General features: G+C 40.8%; 2 long non-coding RNA genes across 3 annotated transcripts; one reads left to right on the top strand and one right to left on the bottom strand.

Annotated features, from left to right (window-relative positions):
- Window positions 1–2925: 2925 nt before the first annotated feature.
- On the bottom strand, window positions 2926–25817 carry LOC120465253 (uncharacterized). 2 transcript variants are annotated; one of them, XR_016169749.1, is made up of 5 exons: window positions 25368–25817; window positions 15275–15355; window positions 14394–14435; window positions 10123–10206; window positions 2926–2981 (listed from the first exon to the last, which is right to left on the bottom strand). It is a non-coding gene; the product is annotated as an uncharacterized LOC120465253 (long non-coding RNA). The 2 variants fall into 2 exon arrangements; XR_005618818.2 differs by lacking the exon at window positions 2926–2981 and having other exon boundaries at window positions 9999–10206.
- On the top strand, window positions 12706–17242 carry LOC120465252 (uncharacterized). Its single transcript, XR_005618817.2, has 5 exons — window positions 12706–12839; window positions 14316–14347; window positions 15310–15374; window positions 16154–16239; window positions 16558–17242. It is a non-coding gene; the product is annotated as an uncharacterized LOC120465252 (long non-coding RNA).
- Window positions 25818–26659: the final 842 nt, after the last annotated feature.

Raw genomic sequence — 26659 nt, forward strand, 5'->3', positions numbered from 1 at the left:
TTTTCTTCAAGTGAATGCAATACCTCCGTAGAATGGAAAGCAGCATGAGGAAAAGCAATCACACACTCCAGACCTGCAGTCATACGTATTTAAAGTCCATCCTCTGTAAATTGCCAGATGAATAATTAATTTGTGTTAAACAAGATTTAAAGCTTAATTAAGTCCGACTGAGTCTGACGAGACGGAAAAGCGGCACAGTTTCACCTCGCTAGAGACGGCGAGACAGAAGCGAGGGGGCGTCTCTGAAGACACTGTACTGTATTAAAACGCTGTCAGAGACCTGCAATTACACACACATCCACAGCGACCGGCTCAATGTAGTCACGTAAACAAAATACAACCTTTGAACGTTTCCATCACACACAGACACAACGCTCCACCTACCTAGACAGCATTTTAAGGGGTCGTTCACAAAGGACCTTACTGTTTTAGAAGCATCGTGTATTGAGACAGTCAAGTTAACCACCATTAAATAAGGCTTTTTTAATGTTTTGATATTGTTTTGGGGCTCTACTAGTATAGGAAATGTTCATAAACACATTATTTTGTCAGAAACACAATGGCTGCATCCGAATGTTTAATAATGCTTCCTTAGTTCAGGCGAATCCTTTCTGAAAGCATCAAGGCACGTCCGAATCAAATGTTAGCTTCACTTCCACGTCTCCTGATATCCATTCACCTGATCAAATAAATACTCTAACCAGTGAGAGTACATCAGTTGTACACTCATTATTGTGGTGCATTGTGGGATTGGATGAGAGCCCTCGAAAATGTCCACTATGGTTTCGGACACCACTATAAAATGGTTGTTTCCTCAAAAAGTGCCCTATTTAAAGGGATACTACACTTTTTTTTGGAAATAGGCTCCCTCAGGGTTAAACATTTGGGTTTTACTGTTTTCGAATCCATTCAGCCTATTTTCTGATATTTAGAAGAATATCAGTAACCAGAGAGTTTCTGGTCTCATTGACTTCCATTGTATATTTTTTAATGAGACCAGAAACTCTCTGGTTACTGATATTCTTCTAAATATCAGAATATCGGCTGAATGGATTCGGAAACGGTAAAAAACTCAACTCTGGGGGAGTTGTAAAATGGGCCTATTTCCAAAAAAAAGTTGAGTATCCCTTTAAAAGGGGGCGATTTCAGACACAGCCATTGGCTCAATTTAGTTCCTGTCTCTATGAAGCCCCGCCTTCTGAAAAGCACACTGTGCTCTGATTGGTCGGCTGGAGCAGTGATTGGTCAGTTATTGGTCGAGCGCTTTGAGTGTGTTTGGGAAATGCCCCGCCCCTTACCATAACCACCAGTTTAACACACTACTAACTAACTCAAGCCCCGCCCCTTTATTCTGCATATTAATTATTTAAATGAGGAATATTGTGACGTGTTCGTTCCCGGAAGAAACTCAAGACTACAATGGAGGCGTTTCAGGAGTTCAGAAACACTGACACTCATTTAAAGTCACTAAAGACACTAAAGAAAGTAAAGACAAACACACTTCTGCAGTTTGTAAAACATTCAAAATATTAATTCCTCACTCCTGAAGTTGCGTTTAAGGCAGATTAAGCCTCTGTCTTTTTTTATCCGTATTAAAGCGACAGAGCATGACTTCAGCTGATCATTAGAGAGAGAAATGACATCTTTATTCCTCCGGCGTGTCTTTTCGAGAACATTAATTATTTTCGTTACACAACGACAGCAGAATCCTCCCCGACTTTAAACACTTTCTCGCCGTTAATTAGGAGGAAAAGTCTTCCATGATGCTCCTCACCGTGAGGAAGTGAATGAAAGTGGCTTATTTTAATTTTCTTGTCACGCATGAATCGTCGCTTCTCATTAGCCGACGGGCCTGATTGAAAACATTGGAAGAGGAGGCGTCCGGAAGACAAAAGATTGAGGCCTGGAATGACCTTGAAAGGATTTTTGACAGTTTTTCGGTTTGCTCCTAAGAGGTCAAAGGTTAATTGCATTACAATCTCAAAGCACTTTCCTGCTGTCATCCAAACTCAAGGCCACCGTTCACCTGCCGACCTCAGCTGAACATCTGTCGAAATGATCTTTAACTTAAACAAGATCATGTACGGTTAAACCAATATTAACACACACACACACACACGTCAAGACAATATAGTGTGTTTCAGGTCAGATGACACATTTGACCATGTGATTATTCGAGTCTTAGTTTGCTGTGGTTTCAGTAGCAGAAACGCTGGTCGGCCTTGGTCTAAGGGGAGGTCATGCAATCTCAGGTAGAGTCTAAAGCCTGTTGATCTATGAGCAAAGGTCAGAGGTCAGACAGAAACAAACTCAGAAACCTTGAGGAAGTCATAGTCTGGAGGCTGAAGAGGATCCCTCATGCTATTTCCAAGTATTCAAAACAACAAAAGCAAACATTTGCATGTAAATATGATCATTTGTAAATAATAATCAGTTTCTACCACAACAGGCAAGAGGTTACAGGACATTTCGTCAATCCTCACTAGAGCCAGACCGATATATCGGCAGACCGATATTATCGGCCGATATTAGGCATTTTCCAAACTATCGGTATCGGCAGTTATAATGGCCGATAAATGGATACTTCAAAAATAAAATAAAAACGGACAAAACACGCTTGAACCATGTCATGAGTGTTGGAGTTGTATGGTTTGTCCACCAGAGGGCACTCTACACCGTTCCTGTCGGCAACACTCGTTGAGTTGGTCACGAGACATACATCGCTTGAATAACAATTAAAAGAACATCCCCATCAGTTCTCGTAACTCAAATAAGCATGACAAAATTTGTGACGATCATGTCCAGTTTAAAAAATAAACAAATAAATAAATAAAATATCGGCCGATATATCGGAATATCGGATTTTAAAACCCCAAAATATTTGTATCGGTATCGGCCTTCAAAATCCTTTATCGGTCGGGCTCTAATCCTCACTTATGAAACGTGGATTGGATTTGATCCTGAATTCCATGGATTTCATCCTAAAGTGAGGAACAAAACAGAAACTGATATGAAAATGTTCTTTTTATGCTCATATTAAACACTTAGCAACACCCTGGCAACCATCCACAACACTCTGAACACCTTAGCAACTACATAGCAACACTCTTAGATCAACATTCTGAACACACACAGAGACAACTTGCGTTTTCTTTGTAACAAATGTAAGTCTTGTGTGTGTGTGTGTGTTTATTCAGCTGCATTAAACTACATCTCAGAGCTCTCTTTGTCTGTTTTGTTGTTGTTTTTTTCCATCCTTTCTCTAATTGGTTATTTAGCTACTTGTTCTGACTTTCATGGTTGTTGTTTTTTTTTCGTTCTTTCTTTTTTTGCAGTACATGCACGAGCTATCTCAGTTCTGACGCTCTCTGCTTTATGTGCCTGTAATGCACTGAATGATTAATGCGTGTCGTATGTTTCACATGTGACGTTTTAAATAAGCGTGCTAGTGTTCAGTTCATTAGCCTCTGTCTGTTTTATCCACACACACACACACACACACACACACACACACACACACACACACACACACACACACACACACACACACAGACAATTAAATTAAATCAATGTGTAGTTCTCACACACACACACACACACACACACACACACACATCATTGGTTTGTAATTACCTTTGTAATTTCTGGAGGGAATGGCAGAGAAGCTATTACTGCATTAAGAGCTCGAGACGTTTACAACAGAGCCGAGAAGAAGCTTTCAAGAGCCTCTTCATCCTCAGATCACATCAGTTACTGTGATGATGAACTACAGTATAACAACTCAAACATGCCATGACCCACATCAGCACACACACTTGCATCACTGAACATATTTGCATGTGATTTGGATCTAATTAACTGTGGCAGTGTCTGTAGTTTGTGTGGTTTTAAATTGTAACATGACTGTCTTACTGTATTTTTGATCAGATAAATACAGCCTTATTGAGACATACTGACCCGAAACTTTTGAACAGTACAGTAGGTGGAGTATGAGTGTTAAGAAATTAAGTAATGAATAATAAAATAATAATAATGTAAATAAACCAATTTCAAACAGGAATATTTAAAGCTCATAAATATTTCATGGGCGCATTTGGATTTGGAAATAAATTGCAAATGGTTTTCAGATGCAAAAAAAAATGTAATTGTATTATATCAATAAAATCAGATCCAAGGCACGCAAACAGCAAAGCAATATGTTGCTCAAATTGGGTGCAAAACAAGGAAATTGATTAAAAAGGAAAAGCCAGCGCACCATGGCTCCAAAAAACTGAAAAATGCAATGATAGACACACACACACACACACACAGGTAAGCGCTTTGTCATCAGTGTGAGTACACTGATATTTTTCACATTTTTGTAAACGTGGCATCCCTACTTTTTCCCCTTTGTTGCACTCTAAAAAAATGCTGGGTTGTTTTAACCCAAATTCGGGTCAAATATGGACAAACCCAAATGTTGGGTTAAAATGTCATTTAAAAAAATTACCACTGTAAGTTGGGTTAACATTTTAAATGACATTTTTAACCCAACATTTGGGTTTGTCCATATTTGACCCGAATTTGAGTTAAAACAACTCAGCATTTTCAATTTAAGCAATAAATTAAATCACTTTAAAGGGTTAGTTCACCCAAAAATGAAAATTAAGTCATTAATTACTCACCCCCATGCTGTACCAACCCCGTAAGACCTTCGTTCGTCTTCGGAACACAAATGAAGATATTTTTGATTAAATTTGAGAGCTGTCTCACTACCACATTGGCTCCTAAGGGACTGCCTCTTGACGGCCCAGAAAGTCAATGAAGAAAATGTTTAAATATCCCAAGTGACTACCGTGGCTCAACTATATGTTTATCAAGCGACGCGAATACTTTTTGTGCGAAAAAACAAACAAAAATAACGAGTTTATTCGACTATTTCTTTTCTTCCTTGTAGGCCAGAACGAGAATTCCTTAGATTTCGACGACGCATGCGCGAGAATTGCGATCTGCTTACGCCACTAACACCAGCTTACACTACTTCAGATCGCAATTCTCGCGCATGCGTCGTGGAAATCTATAAGGAAGTCTCGTTCTGGCCTACAAGGAAGAAAAGAAATAGTCGAATAAACTCGTTATTTTTGTTTGTTTTTTCGCAAAAAGTATTCGCATCGCTTGATAAACATATAGTTGAGCCACGGTAGTCACTTGGGATATTTAAACATTTTCTTCATTGACTTTTTGGGCCATCAAGAGGCAGTCCCTTAGGAGCCAATGTGGTAGTTATACAGCTCTCAAATTTAATCAAAAATATCTTCATTTGTGTTCCGAAGACGAACGAAGGTCTTACGGGGTTGGTACAGCATGGGGGTGAGTAATTAATGACTTAATTTTCATTTTTGGGTGAACTAACTTAACCCTTTAAAGATGGTCAATTTGAAAAGTGACTGATTTTCACTCAAAGTGACATTCACTCAAAAGTAGGCTACATGTACCCTTTATTTTGTTGTGAGTTGGGATGCAGCCACAAGCACACTTTTAATGGCAGCATGCTAATGGTTGTGACATTTGACATTCACTATTATTTTAAACTGCAAACCTGAGCCTCGTTTAAAAGAAGAAAGGGTGAAGGTCTCGTCCTCCTCATTTCTGGCATAGTTCGGGCATGTCAGAAATCGCAGTGTGGATGGGGTGTAGTGGTCTTTCCAGAGAACAATTACGTTCTTGAGCACCTTTGACACTCATCTTCTATTCTCCTCGCTTCCTATTACCCTATAGCCCTTCACACACACACACACACACACACACAAGTCGTTCTGCTCTGTCCCTGGTGACTGTAATTGATATTGTATTGTAGTTCACTATAATAATGCTGCACGTCTCATTTTCTCAGTTTCTTCATTATTATCTTTACTCGTGGTTATTGTTCCTGCTAATGGTCATTATAAAATGAGATTCCTTGAGAAGCGATGATCTCTAATTAGACAAACCCTTTAGTAAAATCAGCAGCAACAGACAATGCTCTATGTGATTATAAAATCAACTAAGCCTATATTTTTAACGTTACATTCTAAGAAAACTCACTTACCACAACACTGCAAAAATGACGTGGCCGGTTGCCAGAGGAGTTCCAGGTGGTTGCTAGGGTGTTTCTACACTGTTGTTAGAATGTTCTTAGTTTATTATGCGATCTTCAGGAGTGTTTTCGCCTGTTGGCACGCGGTTGCTAGGTAATAAATTGTGTTTCTGGGAAGAATCAGATGACATTAAAGTCGTGTGAAGTTCTAATTAAGTTCTACAAGAATGAGAAATCGCTAGAGAGAAATATGTAGAGTAGAGCGTGAATGTAATTATTATCTCCGCTATCTGCTGTCTTCCAGTGGGACGGAACTCAACAGAAGAAGCACAGGAGTGTGAAATTAAATGAATGAATCTTAACCTTTAGGCTACGCGCATTAACAACGAGAAATGACGGAACACATGCGGACATGACGACGTTATCGGATCCGGCGCGCGCGTGCACGCTACTACTAAGTTCCAAAGTAGCCTACAAACGCCAAATCCACTTAGAAATAGAGAAGAAGAAGAAAATAAACAATAATTAATCCATCCCAATACTTTTGTGGAGACACAGTCAGAAGCTGTAAAGTCGATTAGACTGGATTATTCTCTACTAGTTTACAGTTCACGTCGCTGTCTGTGTTTGTCCTGTTTGCGCGGGTCATGAAGAGTCTGACAGGCAGTTGCCAAAGAAACCAATTAAACTGTTTACCTCTTCTAAAATTACATTGCTGAGGGAATTCCTATGCGTGTGTGTGTGTGTGTGTGTGTGTGTGTGTGTGTGAGAGAGAGAGAGAGAGAGAGAGAGAGAGAGAGAGAGAGATAGTAGGAGTAGATAGTAGTGCATCTTTTAATACTTGGGTTATTGCTATATTTTATGCCAAAATCTGAATTTAATGTTGATTAGACTGCATGAACAATATTGTATCCTGAATTTTCAGTGTTGAATATAATGGTACATGACATGAGACTTTTGACTTTTGACAATTGATGGTCAACAGATCAGGGGCGTGTCTAGAGCATTTTTAGTGGGGGGGCCATGCTGGGGCACTGCCTCTAAATGGGGTGGCCACCAGTGACCAAAAAAAAAAAGCTAAATTCTACAGTATAATACATAAATCCTATTGATTTGTATTATTTTTTTTAACTTGAATAAAGTTACTTGTAAACAAATGTAGTAATAAAGCACATTTTTGATTAATTTAGTTTTGGCATCCCTGTCCATTAAGTTAAATTTGAGAGCCAGTGTTTATTATTTTTAGTGTTTTTATAAAACTAACAAGTTTATAAAATAAAAGCAATTTTAATAATGAGCAATTTTAAAACCCCAGAAGCAGAAACAAGGTCAACTATTTTCTTTTAATTAGTTTTGCCATTACAATATACAGTAGTTTTATTCACAATCTCTTTCAAATAATAATAATTAATCACTGTCTGTCTGGCCTGTTGATTCCTTGCTGGCTGATTCTGTTCCAGTGACAATTTTTTCTTGCTGCCTGACATTTTCTTCAGTTGCTTCTGCCTCACACTTGTGTTTTTTTTTTTTTTTTTTTAAAGAAACTCCCTATATCTTTACTTCTTTTCATGGCTTGGCACTGCTCTCTTCCCTGCCTTCAAAAAAGAAACACTTATGTTTGTCTGTTATTCTCAATATCAATAAAAACAATTCAAATTGTGAATGAAATGCACAGAATGCATCCATGTCATTTCTAGGGCTGTCATTTCACTTAGAAATTACTAAGTTAGGACTCACAATTTAACTGACTATCTAACTGACTTACTCTCATGCATTAACAAGTAACGTACGTGTCACCAGACAATTATTATAATGTGGTCACTCACTGTCACAAAATAAACTGATACAAAATATGCAAAATCACCATGACAGTGTTTATTAATTTGTTTGATAGCGCCCAGCGTATTATACTTTTATTGTGTTTTATGAAACTTTGACTGAACTAGGGATGGGCATTCGATTAAATTTTCTTAGTCGATCGTCGGAAGAATTAACGATCGACTATCGATTAATCATTAATATTTTTATATTCAAATTTATTATATTTCACTTTTTATAAATTAAAAATGCAATGAAAATACAAAAATAAAGCGTGTTTTTCCTCGATTAGATCTTTATTACAAGATGATCAACTTGTGGCAGTTAAACTGGGCGTTTGGTTAGGCTAAATTTGAAGATATAATAACATTTAGATCTGACAGGTTTTGTCAACATGAAACTCATAAGGCACGAGAAAGGGTGAGAGAGATTAGCCTACCTGACAATCAATTAGGCTAGGCTACTTTCTATGGGCTACTTTAAGCTTCATAAAAAAATAACTCGCATACAACTTCTGCTCCAGTCTACTGATTTTTGTTGAGAAAGATAAGCATGTTGATGACATGATCTGGGGTCAGACGCGACCGCAACCTGTATGGTGACCCTCAAGCCTTGTTTACACTTTCGCCTGCCACTTCAGCGCGTGAGCGCGAGTCTCTGCAGACTGCGAGTGCTTGCGGACGCGTCGAGTGTAAACAAATGCTTCAGTCCAGCCGCTGAAAACACCGCTCTGATGAGGGGACTGACGTTGCCGGGATGCACAGCTACCTTCGCGCTAACATGACCAGCCCGGCGAACACGTTCACTTTCCGCTCACACTACGCTACGCAGCATTAGTAATAATATGTTGACCGTTGTTTCTCTGGCGCTGCACTTCTTTGAATCACAAACTTCCGTAGAGTCTATAAACTGTTTGGCCGTAAAATGAACCAATCACAAGACATCTTATAGGGGGGGCACCTGGGGTGGCCAATCGAATTTCAGGGGGGGCCGGTGCCCCCCCTGGCCACCACGTGGACCCGCCCCTGCAACAGATTAGCATAATGATTTTATAGATGTGTTGTATTTTATTTCATTGTATTGTTTTGTATTTCACTTCTTTATTTTTTGTTCGGTACTTTTTGTCTCTGTTGATCAACTCTGGTTGTTGTAAAGCGATTTATAAATAAAAAATTGATTGATTGATTGAAGACGACAATGTAAGACCATGTCACAATAAAGTTGCAGGAATGATGAGGATCTATTTGCAGCCGTATCAAAGTTTATAAAACAAAAACTAAACAGAACAACTGGTGTAAACACAACGAGAACTGACAATCAACTGAAAGAAACACACGGCTTAAATACACTGGTGAATTAAACTAAAATAACATGTGTAACACATTACCAAATCAATGAGAAACCATAGCAATGAACTTTTTGTGTCCAAAATCGCCCCCTACACCCTTAAATAGGACACTATTTTGAGGAAACAGCCATTTGGTGTCTGAAACCATAGAGGACATTGAGTGCACTCATTCATTCTCACAATGCATTACAATAAGTGTACAACTCAAACATATAGATTTAGGCAATTAACGGCTAAAGAATACCCATAATGCACTGTGAGAGTCGCACGCTGAATGAATTCCCGTGTCTGACTAAATGCAGCTGAATCATCCATCCACTCATTTTCCATTTTCCTGTGGCGACAGTGTAATATCATACAGGTTTAAATTCCTTTTTAAATGATAGGCCTAATTAAAGTGTTTAATTACATAGTTTCCATGACAGGGTTCAAGATAAATCTTTTCATTACTGAAATGACCAGTTTGCTAGGTTTCAAATGATAACAGTGCACTCGGGGTCCGAATTCACTCGCTTGTTTTCATTTACTCCAAGTAAGGGGATAGTGAATGAGGGTACAGGAGTGCGATTGCAAACACAGCCTAGGCCACAGGACTGAAACATGCAGAAAATTCCTCACAGTATAGAATATACAAATGCTTCAAATGTAAAATGTTTTTCTCTTTGTATAGCCTACTTCACTTTGGCCCAAAGTCTTTGGGCAAATAAGAAAACCGGCATACTTGTGCACTGTGTATATATATATATATATATATATATATATTATTACATTATATATATATTCTGTACTGCAGAGTAGTATGCAAATATGAAACTGTGAAGTGAGTAGACATTTGAGGTCATAGGCTACATATAAAGCTCTTCTGCCCAGTGTGAAAGACCAGGGACACTAAATGACTTGCCTGGTCATTATGACATCACTGATCTCTGACCCCGCCCCCAGAGAGCACCAGTGGAACTGTTGCCATGGGAGACAGAGCCGCCCGCTGTCGTCCAATCAGGAGGCAGGAACAGGATAAGAGAGAGGACATGGAATGAAAAAGTTAGAAATGAACATGAACATGTTAGTAAATATTCTGACTAAAAGAAACAGAGTTAAAGTGGACGAACACACAGCCGGCTGAGATTAGTGTGGGTCTCTCCGTCAGGCTGCTCCTTATAAACACAGTGTGTGTGTGTGTGTGTGTGTGTGTGTGTGTGTGTGTGTGTGTGTGTGTGTGTGTGTGTGTCTGACATAATCTAATTGCAGGGAAACAACAGACAGTCCAACATTAGCAAACAATGATCAGACAGACAGAGATCTGACAGACTGAGACAAATATCTGTCTGTGTGTGTGTGTGTGTGTGTGTGTGTGTGTGTGTGTGTGTGTGTGTGTTTCAGGATTTGACTAAACTGTGAGGAACGAATGAACCCTGAATGATAGTGAAACCTGAAATCAGCTAGATTAAGGGAAACTGCTTAATTAAAATGTAGAAATGCATTTATACACAATGATGACATGAAATACATTTAAATGAATGAAAAAGCAGGTTTAGGGTTAAAGGGTTTTAGAAATATTATCTCAAATATAAAACAGCAGTCTAAATTTTGCACAGAAAAAGAGAAAAAAATATGCATCTGAAAGTAAATGCATTCGTATGCAAACGCATTGACGTAAAAAGGTGTGTGTCTAATTAGAGCCAGTAAGATAACACTGATTAGAGCTCATTAGATTACTGCACAGACCACACTGAACAGAACACACACACACACACACACATGCACTCACACACACTCACATGACTATGAAATTAATGTCAATGTCAATGAGGGCTGCTAATATTCTTAAAGAAAATCAGCTTCATGAAGAAGAAAAAACTACACACAGACATCGAAACACAGCCAGTTACTTGAAGAAAATAAAGTTGGGCGCTATCGTGTGTTGATCTGGAATAGATCACCACTGCTCTCTGCAGGACATTGCGTGTATTGTTATTGTTACTGAACTGAATTATTTTTATGCTCCTTTAAGAGGAACTGTCATAAACCACAGACAATCCTAAAGCTTTCGGTCGCGGCTGGAAACCGTGTTCTTCTTCTTTTGGGGAGGTGTTTTGGTTATAGCTGATGATGAGGAAGAGGAACTGAAACAGATCAGCTCTTCCAGACAGTGATATTAACTGAGAGAAGTTCAGATCCTCACTCTACTCAGAGTTTCTTCACTGAAAAAATATTTTCATTCATCCAATTTAAAAATTTTAGGGTAATGGTTCACATTTATATTTTATAACTTGAACCAATGAAAATAAATAACTTACCCTAACCAATATTTGTCTATGAAAATGATTTTATAAAACTTGGTACAAAGTACATTTTTCATGTTGAAGGAAGTCAATTAATTTATATTCTATTTTTGATCTAAACAAAAATATATAGATTTAATCAAACCAAAACTTGCATGCATATCAACACATTAAATCTGTGAAGATCTCAGCAGAGGATGAGTAAACAACTCAAACAACATTACCAGCTTCACTTATTAATGACCTTTTATTTCATTTCCGTTTTGTATGAAATCAATGGTAGTATTTTAAATTAAGGTACGTTATTTATTATTCATTGGTTCAAGTTATAAAATATAAATGTGACCCATTACCCTAAAATGTTTAAATTGGATGAATGAACATTTTTTTTCAATGTGGCCTTTGTGTAACTTTGAAATTGTACATTCGTTGAAACAATTTTTTTCTTATTTAAGATCTTAATGAAAAATATTTATATTTAGCAATATTTTGAACCAAAAAAAATATAACTTGAAAAATAAAACAAATAATAGTAAACTGAATTGAATGAAAAAATATTAATTAAATGAGGTACTGCAAGAAAACCTTTTTTGGGTGTAATAAGCATTGGTCAATAAAAGTAGATCTTCTGTTTTACAGGTCAGTGAACAGAAGCTCGGATGTGCAAACAATGACTTGCAATTAAAAATAATAATAATAATAATAATAATAATCTGGTATTGTCATGACTTGATTGTGTATCTATCGAACAAATCTGTAGAAATTTACCTTTTAAACATTTAAACAATCCATCCGATAATTATTCATTAACTGAAGAACAACGGGCCACTTACGGTCTCAAACCAGTTCAACAATTAATTGATGAATATGAAATCATATGATTCAAACACTTGAGAACTGCATTATTTAATCCACATTCATTTAACACTGTAAAAAAATTACGTGATCAATAAGTTATGACAACATATGTTTTTACATTGCTTTAACTCCTCAAAACTCTTCACATTACACAACTTTTGTATAAGTTATCAGGATTCAACTCATTTATTTAAGTCAGTTTAATGTAATTTAAGTTGAAATGACTTAAACATCCTTAAACAATGTAAATAAATTAATCTTATATTTAACATTATTCAGTTTTTCAGATAAAAATAATCTTATTGTTTGTTTGTTTTTTGCCTTGTCATGCAGGGGGAAAACGAAAACTGTCAAGTTAGCATCTTGAAGTCATTGTTTGAGGAAGTGATTTTTTAGACACTAACTTTTTTGTGAATTTGACATCATTCAGTTTCTGCATGTTTGATTCACTACTGCGATCACAAGTCTAAGTATTCAGGTATGTCAAAGATTATTCTACTTTGTAACTATTTACAATAAGGTTTCATTTGTTTACATTAGTTTCCGTCAGTTAACATAACCTAAGAATAAAGAATACAAAATTTATTCATATTAATGTTCATCTCATCATCAAAATTAACAGTATATGTTAACATTAATTAACTGTGAACTAATATGAATATGAACTATATGAAACTACAATGAACAGTAAAGCGCTGTAAAGTATATTGCTCATTGTTAGTTCACGCATTAACAAATTAATATTGTAGTGTTATTTTTACATTTTTCACTCGTCCGAAACAACGTAATGGAGAGTCAAACAGCTCAAAATATGACAGTTTATGAAAAGCATTATTCTCGGGACACATTGTCAGTGGGGTTTATATTTTAAAACTATATTTTGTTTGAAAACTTTCCAAGTAAGAATAACTTTTATGAATACAATGTAAAATTCACAATCATATTGGGTTATACAGTGGTGTGAATAAGTGTTGGCACCCATGCTAAAGTTGCCTAAAAAGAGGAATAAAAAATCATCTTTTGGATATTGATCTTAATGCCTTAATTAGAAAAATGAGGAAAAGTCCAACCTTTAAGGACACAAATTTTCTTTGTGAATGAATAATGTATCATAAATAAATAAATGTTTTTCCTTTAAATTCAGGGTGCATAAGTCAGGGCACCCCTATGTTAAATTCCCATAGAGTCAGGCAGATTTTTATTTTTAAAAGCCAGTTATTTCATGGATCCAGGATAATATGCATCCTGATAAAGTTCCCTTGGCCTTTGGAATAAATATTGGCATGGTTTTACTTCAGTTAGCCTAATAGCTGGTTTGATTTGCATTGAAAGATGATCTTATGTGATGATGTGGGGATATTTTAATCCCAAAGGGAACTTTATCAGGATGCATATTATCCTGGATCCATGAAATAACTGGCTTTTAAAAATAAAAATCTGCTTGACTCTATGGGAATTTAACATAGGGGTGCCCTGACTTATGCACCCTGTATTTTAAGGAAAAACATTTATTTATTTATGATACATTATTCATTCACAAAGAAAATTGGTGTCCTTAAAGGTTGTTTTCCTAATTTTTCTAATTAAGGCATTAAGATCAATATCCAAAAGATGATTTTTTTATTCCTCTTTTTAGGCAACTTTAGCATGGGGGCCAACACTTATTCACACCACTGTATATTCTGGATAATAAAAAGTTGTTCTCAGTATAAATGTTAAACTGGGTCAAGATGTCAGATGCTTTTATGTTTACATTTTATACAATTTATTGATTCCAATGTGTTTGCATGTTACATTTGACATTTTGTTGTATAATCATTAAACTGTTAAAATTGAGCTAAATAGCTGAAAGTTTCGACTGTGAATGTGACAACATGCCCCGCCATGCTCTTTACTCTAAAGTTTAGACTTTAGTCATGTTCAGCCTTTAACAGGTTTTCTTTTCTTCCTAAAGCAATGAAGCCGTGCATTTCAGAAATCAGCAGGGTGAGATCATGTTTCCGTATTACGATCTGATGACTGTAGCACTTACAGAAAGGGTACTTGTGATCTTCACAGTCATGTGCTGTCCTTCCTGTTCAGTTAAAAAAAAAAAAAAAAATGCTATTGATTTTCAAAATGCTGAAACCCTTTAATTTTTTCACATTTTCTGTTATTTGGTAAGAAAACATCTTAATTGTAGAGATTGCAATGTACATGTTATTAATAAGTCAAATACTATGTTTTAAATAAGATAAGAACTGTTGACCTTCTGGTAGCCCTCAAACCGTATTCACTTCCTGTAATTGTGGACAAATGTGGGCACAGAGGACTCAGGTGTGATCCTAATTTATATTATTATAAATGTTATATCATTGTCTTTGATAAAGTTTTGTCTATCCATTTATGTTTTGTTTTTTTTTTTGGGGGGGGGGGTATTTTTGAATTTATTTACTTCAAAAAGTACCATATTTTCTATGTAAATAATGCTTATTTTTATGTTTTATTTTTTAAATTTTTTAACTAAATTAAAATATCATTCCAATAAGTTCTTCGAGCTAAAACCTTAAGATGAAGTGACTTTGCTGTCACCTGGTGTCTTATTTTGGCTTATTTTATAATGCTCTAAATGACAGCATTTTTCCCATTCATTTCTATGGGTGCCCATTTTTGACCCAAATACAAGATTCAGAGGGTTTTTTTTTTTACACCCACTTAACATTGTAGAATTGAGTCAAACAAATTGTGTGTGTTCAGGAGGCAAACTTGGGAAAAGTAGCCAAGTCTTGTACCGCTCAGGTCAAATCAAAACTATTTTGCCCACATTTATCCAGAATACGGTTTTAGTTTGTGAGGATGGAACTGACAAATTATCTTTATACACATTAAAAAAAACAAAACAAAAAAAAACATATAAACCATATAATATAAAACCTTATTCTGATTAATCTGCCATTCATTATCTTCAGAATCCTCCAGGTAGAGCATCTAAAAGAAAGCGAAGTTCATCCACCCCTGAAGAGAGAAAGACTACGTAAGATTTCATTTCACACTACCTTTTTTTTCACACACATTTAACATTGATTGTAAAAACATATCCAGATCATCTAGATTTTTTAAAGTAAAAGTGTAATTTTTTTTTTTTTCATTAAAGCTGCAGTCCATAGCTTTTTTTGGGTTAAACATTATCCAAAACTCTCTGCTTGCCGTAGCTCCATTCAAAACGGTAAGCTTGTAATAATGTTTTTAATTCCAGCGGTACTGGTGGATTTCAGCGGGAGATTCGAGCATGTCTTTGCGTCATTACGTCACATCTGTACACATAAAGAAGGGCTGCGCTCCAGGCCAAAATTGTAATTCCCTTCACTCGCTGCTCTCGCTCACTGATGTTGTTAACATTTACAACTTGAGAACAAAGTATAATTGGCATAGTTTGACGTGATATGATGAGCAATGGATAGACTTAGTGCGATTTACTGTAATGCTTTTTGAAAATTCTTATGTTGGTCATACTTCCAAAAAGTATAATCTGTGATTCTGAATGCCAGGATCCACACCGGCGGCGACTGACAGACACACACTCTCCTCAAACATTGTGTTCATCCTGCTGTGCCGTGCCGAGGCACAACTCACGTAAAGTTGATAATTCCGCGAATAACTGCAATTGCAGATTTCAAACAGAGATGGCGACAAAGAGGAAAAACTACAGACTGCAGCTTTAAAGTAAAAAAATTCTATATGATATGACTAATGGATTTATGTTAATACACAAAGATGGTTATGTCTTAAGCTTATTTCTTTATTCCTCAATAGACAATCAGTTGAGTTGCCAGGTGACTTTTGTTATGAAGAAATAGTCAGGATCGATATCAATGTTCTGACCACTGTCACTCATGCAGGTAATCATTTTCGAATTACAACTATTATGTTTGAATTAAACTCTTTAAATTGACCTTACAATCTTTAGTATTCACCGTCAATATGACAGCGTCAAGTTGCCGCTGATCATATGACTGTGCAAAATTTATTGCAAATCAATATTTGCAATAAATTAGCAATATTTGCAATGAATTCCAATACCCCCCCCCCCAACTACATTCATTTGAATAACTACTATTATTATTTATAAAGTGATATATAATTGTTAACGAGGGCTGGAAGTGAAAAAGGTCGTATATTCAAATGTGCATAATTATTAAGCAGCTTTTCTTTTACAGGTTAAATGGACCAAAAGGAGATTTAACTCACACCACACTGAAAAGTCAAAATATATAAATATATATATAAACGGCAAAGTTAAGCCGTGACCAGTGGAAAATAAATGCTCACTGGGCCAGATGAAAAGATACAAAAGACTTGTGAAGAAAATGTGAAGTATAGATGTGAAACCACCAGGAACCCATCAGTCTCCAGCCTGGATACTTCTAGTTAAATATCAATAACATTAGCCTTATTTTAGTGTTTTGAGTTCTTTCAGTCTATTTGTTCTCCCTTGTCATGTGAACAGTGTAGAGGATGTATTTTTGGATAATGTGCGGAGGTGTGACTCTTGGTTTGTATAAGATTTATATTGTACATTTAACATTTTGAGGATGTCATATGTTCTTTCTTTGTTAGATTTTTTTATTGTTTATTGTAATAAGAAAAAAGTAAAAAAAAAAAAAAAAATGTTTAGCTTGAGATGATGGTAGCCAACAAAATCTAGTGCTGCCACCTTTTGTTGACATCGTGAAATAGCATTATTTATAAACGAAATGTGTTGATTTAATTATACTATGTATCATATATCAATTTTCCCTGCTTTTATTTTGTGATTAATTTAATTATTTTCTATGTAAAGCACTTTGAATTACCAGAGTGTATGAAATGTGCTGCTATATAAATAAACTTGTCTTGGCGGGCCACATGTACAGCCTAATTTTAACAGATGAGCCGGACTTCGGACACCCGTGCTCCAGAAAAACGAATCGGTTACCTAACGTAACCTCGGTTCTCTCTAGATGAGGAAACGAGTATTGCGTAAGCTAGCTTACGCTACGGGAAAGATTCATCTTTGCTGAGAAGTTGAAGCCAAAAAATTATTCCATAATTTTGTAATCATTGTCAACGCAGTCTCTTCTGAGGCAGACCATGAGCGGGCTAGCTAGCGGCTCATTGGTTCGCTCAGAGAGAATGCACGAACCTATGGGAGAGCAGCGCTGAGTCCGCGCCCAATGAGCGGACGGCGCTCGCTCACTGCGTCACAGCCCGCCAAAAGGGGCGTGGCTACAGTGTATAAAGGTAGCTCTCCCAGCTAGTTCGTCGATTCTGTAGAATGAAGCGAAACGCTAGTGGCGCAAGCACGGCCGGGAACGCAATACTCGTTCCCTCATCTAGAGAGAACCGAGGTTACGTTAGGTAACCGATTCGTTCTCTTACGAGAGGTTCTCTCGTATTGCGTAAGCTAGCTTACGCTACGGGAACACCTGGTCAACGCCGTGCGCGCTAAGTAACCACTAAGCATCCCAGGGGGGAACACCAGGGGAATCTTTAATTGGATAAAGATAATAAGGCGGCCAACCTGGCGGCCGTTATCATCTAGTGCAAAACGCCCTAAAGCGGCCGGCAAAGCGGGCCGTGACGTGTAATGCATAAGCACATGGGGGAACACAAGGGGTGAGCCGGTGTGATGGAACTCCCGATAGTGCGGCTTTCTATAGGACAGCTGTACGTATTAGACCGCCAGAATTTTAGCCTGTAAGGCGGGAACTTCCAAGTTATAAAATCTGACAAAAGTGGAGGGGGAGGCCCATCCCGCAGCCACACAAATGTCGTGAATGGAAATTCCGCAGGACCATGCCCACGATGAGGCCATGCCTCTGGTGGAATGAGCCCTGATGCCCAGAGGGCAAGGCAGGTCTTTAGCGGCATAAGCAGAGGCAATCGCGTCTACTATCCACCTGGATAGGGTCTGTTTCGAGGCGGCTAAACCCTTGGTGCGGCCACCGAACGACACAAACAGCTGCTCTGAGCGTCTGAACACGGCAACGCGTGTAGTGTACACTCTGAGAGCCCGAACCGGGCAGAGGCGGTCAGCGTCACGTTCGCTATCGGATGCAGGCAGCGCCGATAGAGAGATGACTTGCGCCCTGAAAGGGGTACCAATCGCTTTCGGAACATAACCGTGTCTAGGTTTTAGAATGACTATGGAGTCACTCGGTCCAAACTCTAGGCACGCGGCGCTCGAAGACAGCGCGTGAATGTCCCCCACACGTTTTACTGAGGCGAGTGCCGTCAGAAGAACGGTTTTTAACGAGAGGTATTTAAGCTCCACGGACTCAAGTGGTTCAAACGGTGGGGCTTTCAGAGCTTCTAGAACTATAGAAAGATCCCAGACCGGCACCGTAGGGGGGTGATTAGCTCGTCTTTGCCCAGAGACTGGGCGCACCGGGGTTCAACGAACGCCGCGACGGCTGCCAAACCTTAAAGGGCACCTATTATGCCCCTTTTTACAAGATGTAATATTGGTCTCTGGTGTCCCTAGAATGTATTTGTGAATTTTCAGCTCAAAATACCCCACAGTTAATTTATTATAACCATTTGAAAATGTCATTTTGGGGCCTGCTTAAAAATGACCTGTTTCGGAGGTATATGGCTTTAAATGCAAATGAGCTGCATATCCCCGCCCTGCCTTTGGATGAGGGCGTAACTTGATACCTATGGCAGTCGGTAAGCAGAAGGGCTGAGAGAGTGAGAGACGCGCTGTTTTTGAATGTCATTCAGCCGTACGTTTGAATCGGATTATATAAATAGCACGAAGAGACTCCGGCAGAATAAACACAAATGAGAATGGACCAGTACGTCTCGGTATGGTTATTTGATACATTTATGTACTTTAGCGTTGCAATCGCGTTCCCTTTAAAAATGACGGGCATGTGCAACACACACACACAGACACACATAAACACTAATGCTGGCGCATTTTTTTTGAAATTACATACACATACTGTGATAAAGTTTTCTACGTACAAGCGAAATTACATTTATGCGAGGGACGGGGACCTGTGGCGTCATGTTTACTTGTCATACGGGTGCTTCTGTGGCAAATGTGAGGAGATGGCTAACATACAGAAAAACAACATATATGCAGTTTTTAATACAATATCTTTAAATATATATAAACGTGTGGTTACACACTATACAAACAAGGTTTAAATAATATAGCCTACACAGACATCCTACGACGACAACAACTTTAGACGCATTTGTTGTTGAATTGGCTGACATTGACTGAAAAGACTATTTGCTCAAAAATCATAAAACACACTTACTGTTACTGGATGTGACGGTGGATCGCAAACAGTAGATGACGATCCACAGTTGAGGATTAACTTTTAAGCCACAACAACAGGATTAACCCACGAGTCCACGACAGAACACTTATGTTTCCAAGAGACATAACAGGTAATGGAGGATGATTTGTACACTGTACAGATCACCGAGGGCGGGGTCTAGGCCACAGCCACACTGTCAATCAACCCCCTGTCTCCCGTTCTACGTCACAAAGAGCTGAATCTCAGAACAGCTCGTTCTGAAGCAGTGCATATGAGTTATTGAGATTGTAAAAAAACCACTGGGTGGATTTTTATCATTCTAGGGTGGTTTTGCTCACACACTGCCAACACACATTTATGTTCAAACACCATGTAAAAGTGAATTTTCCATAATAGGTGCCCTTTAAGAGTGGATGGGGACCTGCCCTTATCCAGCATCTCCTGAAGGAACCCGAGCAAAGACGAAACCTCGCATGTCAGTGGGTCCAAATTTTTGTCGGTGCACCATTTGGAGAACACAGACCATTTAGCAGCATAGAGCTTTCTGGTAGAATCCGCTCTGGCGTGTTTGATCGTGTTCAGAACCCCTTCTGGCAATTCGACGCGTAGTCGTTGGTCACCCATGAATGAAGCGCCCAGCGCTGTGGATGGGGATGCCAGATCGAGCCGCGGGCTTGAGTGAGGAGATCTGCTCTGATTGGAATGGGCCACGGGGCTGTCTGTGAAAGCCGCGTTAGCTCCGGGAACCAAATCTGATTCTCCCAGCGCGGGGCTATGAGGAGCACCGAGTGGCGTGAGTCCCTGATTCTCTGAATGACCTGCGGTAGCAGAGAAATCAGGGGGAAAGCATAGAGCGGGCGGCGGGGCCACTCCTGGGCTAGCGCATCCTCGCTCTTTGAGAAGAATATTGGGCAGTGAGCATTCTCTTCTGACGCGAAAAGATCTATCTCCGCTCTGCCGAATAGGCGCCACAGCGTTTGGACTGTTTGAGTGTGCAGGGACCATTCTCCGGGGGAGACCAGGTTCCTGGACAGCATGTCTGGACCGTCGTTCAGATGGCCCGGTACGTGCGTCGCTCTGAGCGAGAGCAGGTGACTCTGGGACCACAATAGGATGTGGCGTGTCAGATGAAAGAGATTCTTGGATCTGACGCCGCCCTGACGGTTGATGTATGATACCACGGCCATATTGTCGGAGCGAATCAGGACGTGGTGACCGTGTATGCGCGGGAGGAAAAACAGCAGCGCGTTCTCGACCGCGATCATTTCCAGACAGTTTATGTGTAGGGAACTCTCGTGGCTCGACCACTGGCCGGCGGCCGGTGAGCCCTCGCAGACCGCACCCCAACCCGAGTTGGATGCGTCTGTCGAGATGACTTTCCGGCGAGAAAAAGTCCCCATGGTAACGCCCCTCTGAAACCACTCGAATACTGACCATGGCTGCAGTGCAGTGATACATGTCTAAGTAATCTTGATCATCTGGCGGCCCGTTGTCCACTCGCGGTGGGATACGCGGCTCTTTAACCAGAGTTGAAGGGGGCGCATGTGCAGAAGACCCAGCTGTAGCACAGTGGAGGCTGAAGCCATATAACCCAGCATCCTCTGAAACGATTTCAGGGATGTATGGGTACCCATCTGAAAAGAGGCGGCTAGGCGCTGAACACGGCCCGCGCTGTGTGGATAAGCGAGCCGTCATAGTGACAGAGTTCAAATCTATTCCAAGGAACGAAATAGTAGGAAACGTAGGAATGGCCTGTGATGAGGGTTTATCTGGATCTGAAAATAGGCGTCTTTCAGGTCTAGAGAGATGAACCAGTCCCCCTGGCGGACGTGCGCGAGGAGTTTCTTGACTGTGAGCATTTTGAACGGTCTCTTCATGAGCGCTTTGTTCAAAGCCCTGAGATCTAAGATCGGCCTGAGGCCGCCGTCTTTCTTGGGAACCAGAAAATAACGGCCGTAAAACCCCGACTCGGTCATAGATGGCGGGACTCTCTCTATAGCGCCCTTCTGCAGTAGCTTGGCTATTTCTAAGCGAAGCGTGTTCATAGCAGCCGGGCTGACAGTGGATTCGAGCCGCACGCGCGAGCGTGGCGGGCGGCGACGAAACTGTAATCGATAACCATTCTTTATTATGCTTAAAACCCACGGGGAGATGCCGGGGATGGCTTCCCACGCTTCGTAGCATGCGGCTAGCGGTTGAATGGCGATTTCGCCCTGATTGCTGCACATAGCGGGCTGGACACTGGGTGTGGGCACGCTTATAATGTGGGTGGCAACGGGACTTACACTCAGAGAGGAGTTTATGGGCCGTGTGACAGAGCGGGCAGAGGGGGGACACGCGCACGGGCTTGTGGGCGTGCTTATGTTCTCTGCTACTGGAGCGGAAAGAGCTCGCTCCGTGAGAATGGGCTCTGTGAGAGACCCTGGGCATATGGTGCTTGTGTGTGTACGTGAGCACATGCTTGTGGGCAAATTTTTTACACTTGAGGCTTTTATGCTCTTTTTGTGAACTCTCTGGGTAGCCGTGAAAACGGCTTTTAGTCGCTCGCAAGCGGGCAGGGAAACCGGCTTGATTGTGGCGGTAAACTCTACTGTAGTCGGCGGTGAGACGGGGACTAACAGTGGGCGAAGCTTTGACGGTGGTCCGGCCGCAGCGGGAGAGAGCCGCCTTTTTCTCAGCTGTGCTAGGCAGACTTCTGTTGATCGGGCTTCAGCGCGATCTTGGGTCGAGGCCCCCGGGGAGGAGGCTGTCTGCGGCGGCTGTCAGAGCGAGAGCGAGGGCGGCCGCCCTGTCTACGCTGGGGCTGCTGAGCCTGCTGAGGCGGGCGCTGCTGTGGAGTTCTGGCAGGTGGCTCATGAGAGCGGCCAGCTGAAGAGCTAGCGCGGCGGGGCAGGAACAAGTTCATGGCCTGAGTTGCTTTCTGTACCTCGGAGAAGCGGTCAACGATGCCCGTGACGGCAGATCCGAAGAGCCCGGTCGGAGAGATAGGCGCGTTGAGGAACACGGCGCGTTCTGAATCTCCCATGTCGGTAAGCGTGAGCCATAAGTGTCTCTCAGCGACACAGAGGGCGGCCATGCATTTTCCCAGGGCTTGTGCGGCGGCTTTAGTGGCGCGAAGGGAAGGTCCGTAGCGCTTCTCAGATCCGAGAGGATGGGCGGGTTCCTACCGCTGCTCGCCATTTCGCACAAGATGTCGCTCTGGAGTACCTGGAGGACTGACATTGAATGCAGCGCTGCAGCGGCCTGTCCGGCGGCGGCATAGGCGCGGGCATGAAAGTTGGAGGTCGCTCTGCACGCTTTAGAAGGAAGCGTAGGGGAGGAACGCCATCTGGCAGAGGGCGGGCAAAGAAGAGCGGCGACCGAGTCCTCGACGGGCGGCATGGCAGCATAACCCTTCGCGGCGGCTCCGTCCACTGAGCGCAGCGAAGCGGACACATCAGAGCGGTTACGGGCCGAGAGAGGGGCATTCCAGGACTTCGTGAGCTCATTGTGTAGCTCAGACAGGAATGGTGCAGCCCGGCTACAGGCAGGGGCCGGGCGCCGGTGCAGGAACTTTCCGTCCAAGCGGTTCGGTGGTTGCTCGGGGGGAGGAGACCACTCGAGACCCAAGCGGTTGACGGCCTGTGAAAGGAGGCGCGTTAGTTCCTCCTCGATGCCGGCGCGGGTCCCCGCAGACTCTCTCGTCGATGAGTCGATCGACGACCAATCCTCGCTGTCAGAAGCGTGCAGCGAACAGGAGTCCTTCTCATCCGCGGTGTCGTCGGAGGCAACAGAGCGGCCACTTGGTGCCAACTGAATGTCCGGCTGGGGCGGAGAGGGAGAGCGGTCGGTGGGCGGCGGCGGCGGCCCACATGGATCCGCAGGGGGCTCCGGCGGCCTCTGGGAGCGGCATTTCTTCTTCCGCGGCGTAGTGAGAGGCGGCGCGGGAGCGGTTTTGACGGCCTGCAGTCGAGCCCGCAGGGAGGACAGAGGCAGGTCCTCGCAGTGGTCGCATCCTCCGTTAGCGAGGGCGAGCTCTGCGTGATCCACTCCGAGACAGAGAACGCAGATGGGGTGGCGGTCTCCTTCCACGAGTGAAGAGCGGCATGAGCCGCAGGAAATACGAGGCATCTTTAAAAAGACGCTCGGCTCTTTTAGTGGAATGGAATAAAGGATACGCGTCGGATGGCGCTAGCTTGCTGGGCGGCTGAAGGTGGCAGACGGCCGGCTTCCTCAGACTCCGGAGCTCGCTAGAAGGTGCCTTCTCGACGACGGCGGCTTCTTCCCAGGACAGCGGATGCGTGTAGCTCGCTGAATGAAAAAGAATCGACGAACTAGCTGGGAGAGCTACCTTTATACACTGTAGCCACGCCCCTTTTGGCGGGCTGTGACGCAGTGAGCGAGCGCCGTCCGCTCATTGGGCGCGGACTCAGCGCTGCTCTCCCATAGGTTCGTGCATTCTCTCTGAGCGAACCAATGAGCCGCTAGCTAGCCCGCTCATGGTCTGCCTCAGAAGAGACTGCGTTGACAATGATTACAAAATTATGGAATAATTTTTTGGCTTCAACTTCTCAGCAAAGATGAAACTTTCCCGTAGCGTAAGCTAGCTTACGCAATACGAGAGAACCTCTCGTAAGAGAACAAGGTGTCAGGTTCTCAGATACTTCAAGAAGCCTGAAACATCAATCAAATTATCTTACAGAATCTGGCAGTTCATTTTAAGTCCATCTCGCTTATTGTTAGTAGCAGCTCACACCATGATTCAGGGCTCTCAAGTTTGAAGACAGGCTATATTTTTATTAGTGTTTATGTTGTTATTGATAATTTATTGAGATTATGCCTGGTGTTGTTTATTTTAAGTGTTTGTTGCCTTTTTGGACTCCTGAATCGAATGGGCCGACCCTTTTCACCACCCTCTCTGGCCAGCATCCTCTAACCTGGACTTTTTAGGGGGCTTTCCTCTCATGCTTAAAGTCCCCGTGAAATCAAAATTGAACCTATTTACTTTGTTAGCGCATATTACTAGTCTTGTGGTGAACAATTAATCCGTGCAAGTGAATATATATTTAAAAAAATGTTTTACCTAAGTAATCTTTAATCAAAATCTGAAAAGTTACTTCCGGTCTGGAACGGTTTCTTTTTCTGATGACGTAGGCTTCACAGTTTGGGTGGGGAAACGCCTAACCACTCCCCTCAAACCGTTAGTTTGCTATGAGCGAGAGATGGAGAGGAGGAGCGCTAGAGTAAAACCCTGCCCTCTGTTCAATATTCCGTTTCACTTGGAAATACGTCACAGCACTGGAGAAAAATCGGTTGCAACTTCCGGTTCACGGGGACTTTAATTACCTGACATATTAGAAAAAAAGATGCAATGATTAATGCATCCATAGCCAGGATATAATTATAAAATATGACATGATTTTAAAAGTCAACTATAACATCAATTATGCAATACAATTCAATTTATTTAGTGCTAATACAATTATTAAGCCTATTTGGAGAGAGAGAGATGTTTATAATGTGATAATATGTCAGTCATCGTGTGATAAGGAAATAGCCGTAAACTACTTGTTCTGGGCAGGGGTTGTCAGTGAACAGACTGTAAAACTGTTGGCTAAGTTACAGACACTCATTGCTAATTATCTGGGAATCAATCTCTAACAGCAGTCAAGTTGTCATTGTGTCAAACAAGTTGTGAATTTGATGTAACATTAAAACAGGAGATCATGACTCACTTAGTGCTCACAGTGATGCTCGAAGCTCCAGTGGTTTGGTTTCCTTTTTTTTTCTTCTTCTTCTTTTTAAAAGGATGTTTCGATACGCCACTAAGTAGGGGGTTGGTTTCCTTTCCTCTGTGGGTAAAAGAAACTTTTCGGGAAAGAATCACAGGCAGAATCACGTGAACAATTCCAGGATATGCTCTTTTGTTATTGGCTGTTGCGTTAAATCTTACCCAGATACAATAGTGCTCTTTACTGATTGGTTATTGTAAAGCATTCTTTTTTTATTTTTTTATTTTTTTATTTTTTTTTTTGTGATTGGACAAGCTCGAAATATAAATATATATTACTATGAAAGGTCAATGCATTTCAAATAATATTCGTCTTGTTTTATATCTTTTAGATTACTCTGAGTTAGTTAACGATGATGCACTTATCTTGTTCTTTGATTTCAGACTGAGAATAGAGTATTCAGACTATAAAATAGGCATTTAATACAGAGTTCGGTTCAAAAATTTACAGTTTGGTCAAAAATTTATGAAAACTGTTCAGACCCTGTATAAACACATCACTAGTAATATCCTTATCTAATGGGACTTCACCTCGGTTTGTCATTGAGAGAGGCATCAGGCAAGGCTGCCCTATTTCTCCTTTTTGTTTCTGTTGGTTGCAGAGCTTCTTAAAGGGAAAGTTCACTTTGAAATAATTTTTTGATGTGTTTTAGTTTACCTCAAGGGCATCCAAGATGTAGGTGTCTTTGTTTTCACAGTAGTTTCAATTTTGACATTTTTCGGTCAAACCGTTCTTGTCTGTCAGTCATATAATGGAAGAAGATTTTCTAAAAGAGCATGCAGAGAAGTCAAAATTAAACATGATTTAATGACTGGTAAATGTAAGTACACATTGATGGCCTAAGACACGAAACGAGCGGTTTGTGTGAGAAAACTAACAGTATTTATATCGTTTTTACCTCTTGTAACCACAGCCACATCCAAGTGATCTGAATCAGTTGTCCAATAATATAAATTTTAACCCCCCACATTTTTCAAAAAACAAATTGGGGATGTAAAACCATATAGAATTATTATGGGCCAAGCAATATATCTTTGTCCATCATATATATATAATATATTCGTCATTTTTGCAATGTATAATATATACATCATTTTTGGTGGACTATTCACAGAGATATTAGCCGAAAACCGTCAGCCGCGCTCTGAAATGGTGCCCGCTGATCTCGGGAGAAAATCGCAAATATCTCGGCGAAAACTCAACGTATTTTTATCGAGTGAAGAACGGGCCGAGGT

The sequence above is a fragment of the Pimephales promelas genome, chromosome 9 (assembly GCF_988280905.1).
Source record: "Pimephales promelas chromosome 9, fPimPro1.hap1.1, whole genome shotgun sequence".
Classification (NCBI taxonomy): domain Eukaryota; kingdom Metazoa; phylum Chordata; class Actinopteri; order Cypriniformes; family Leuciscidae; genus Pimephales; species Pimephales promelas.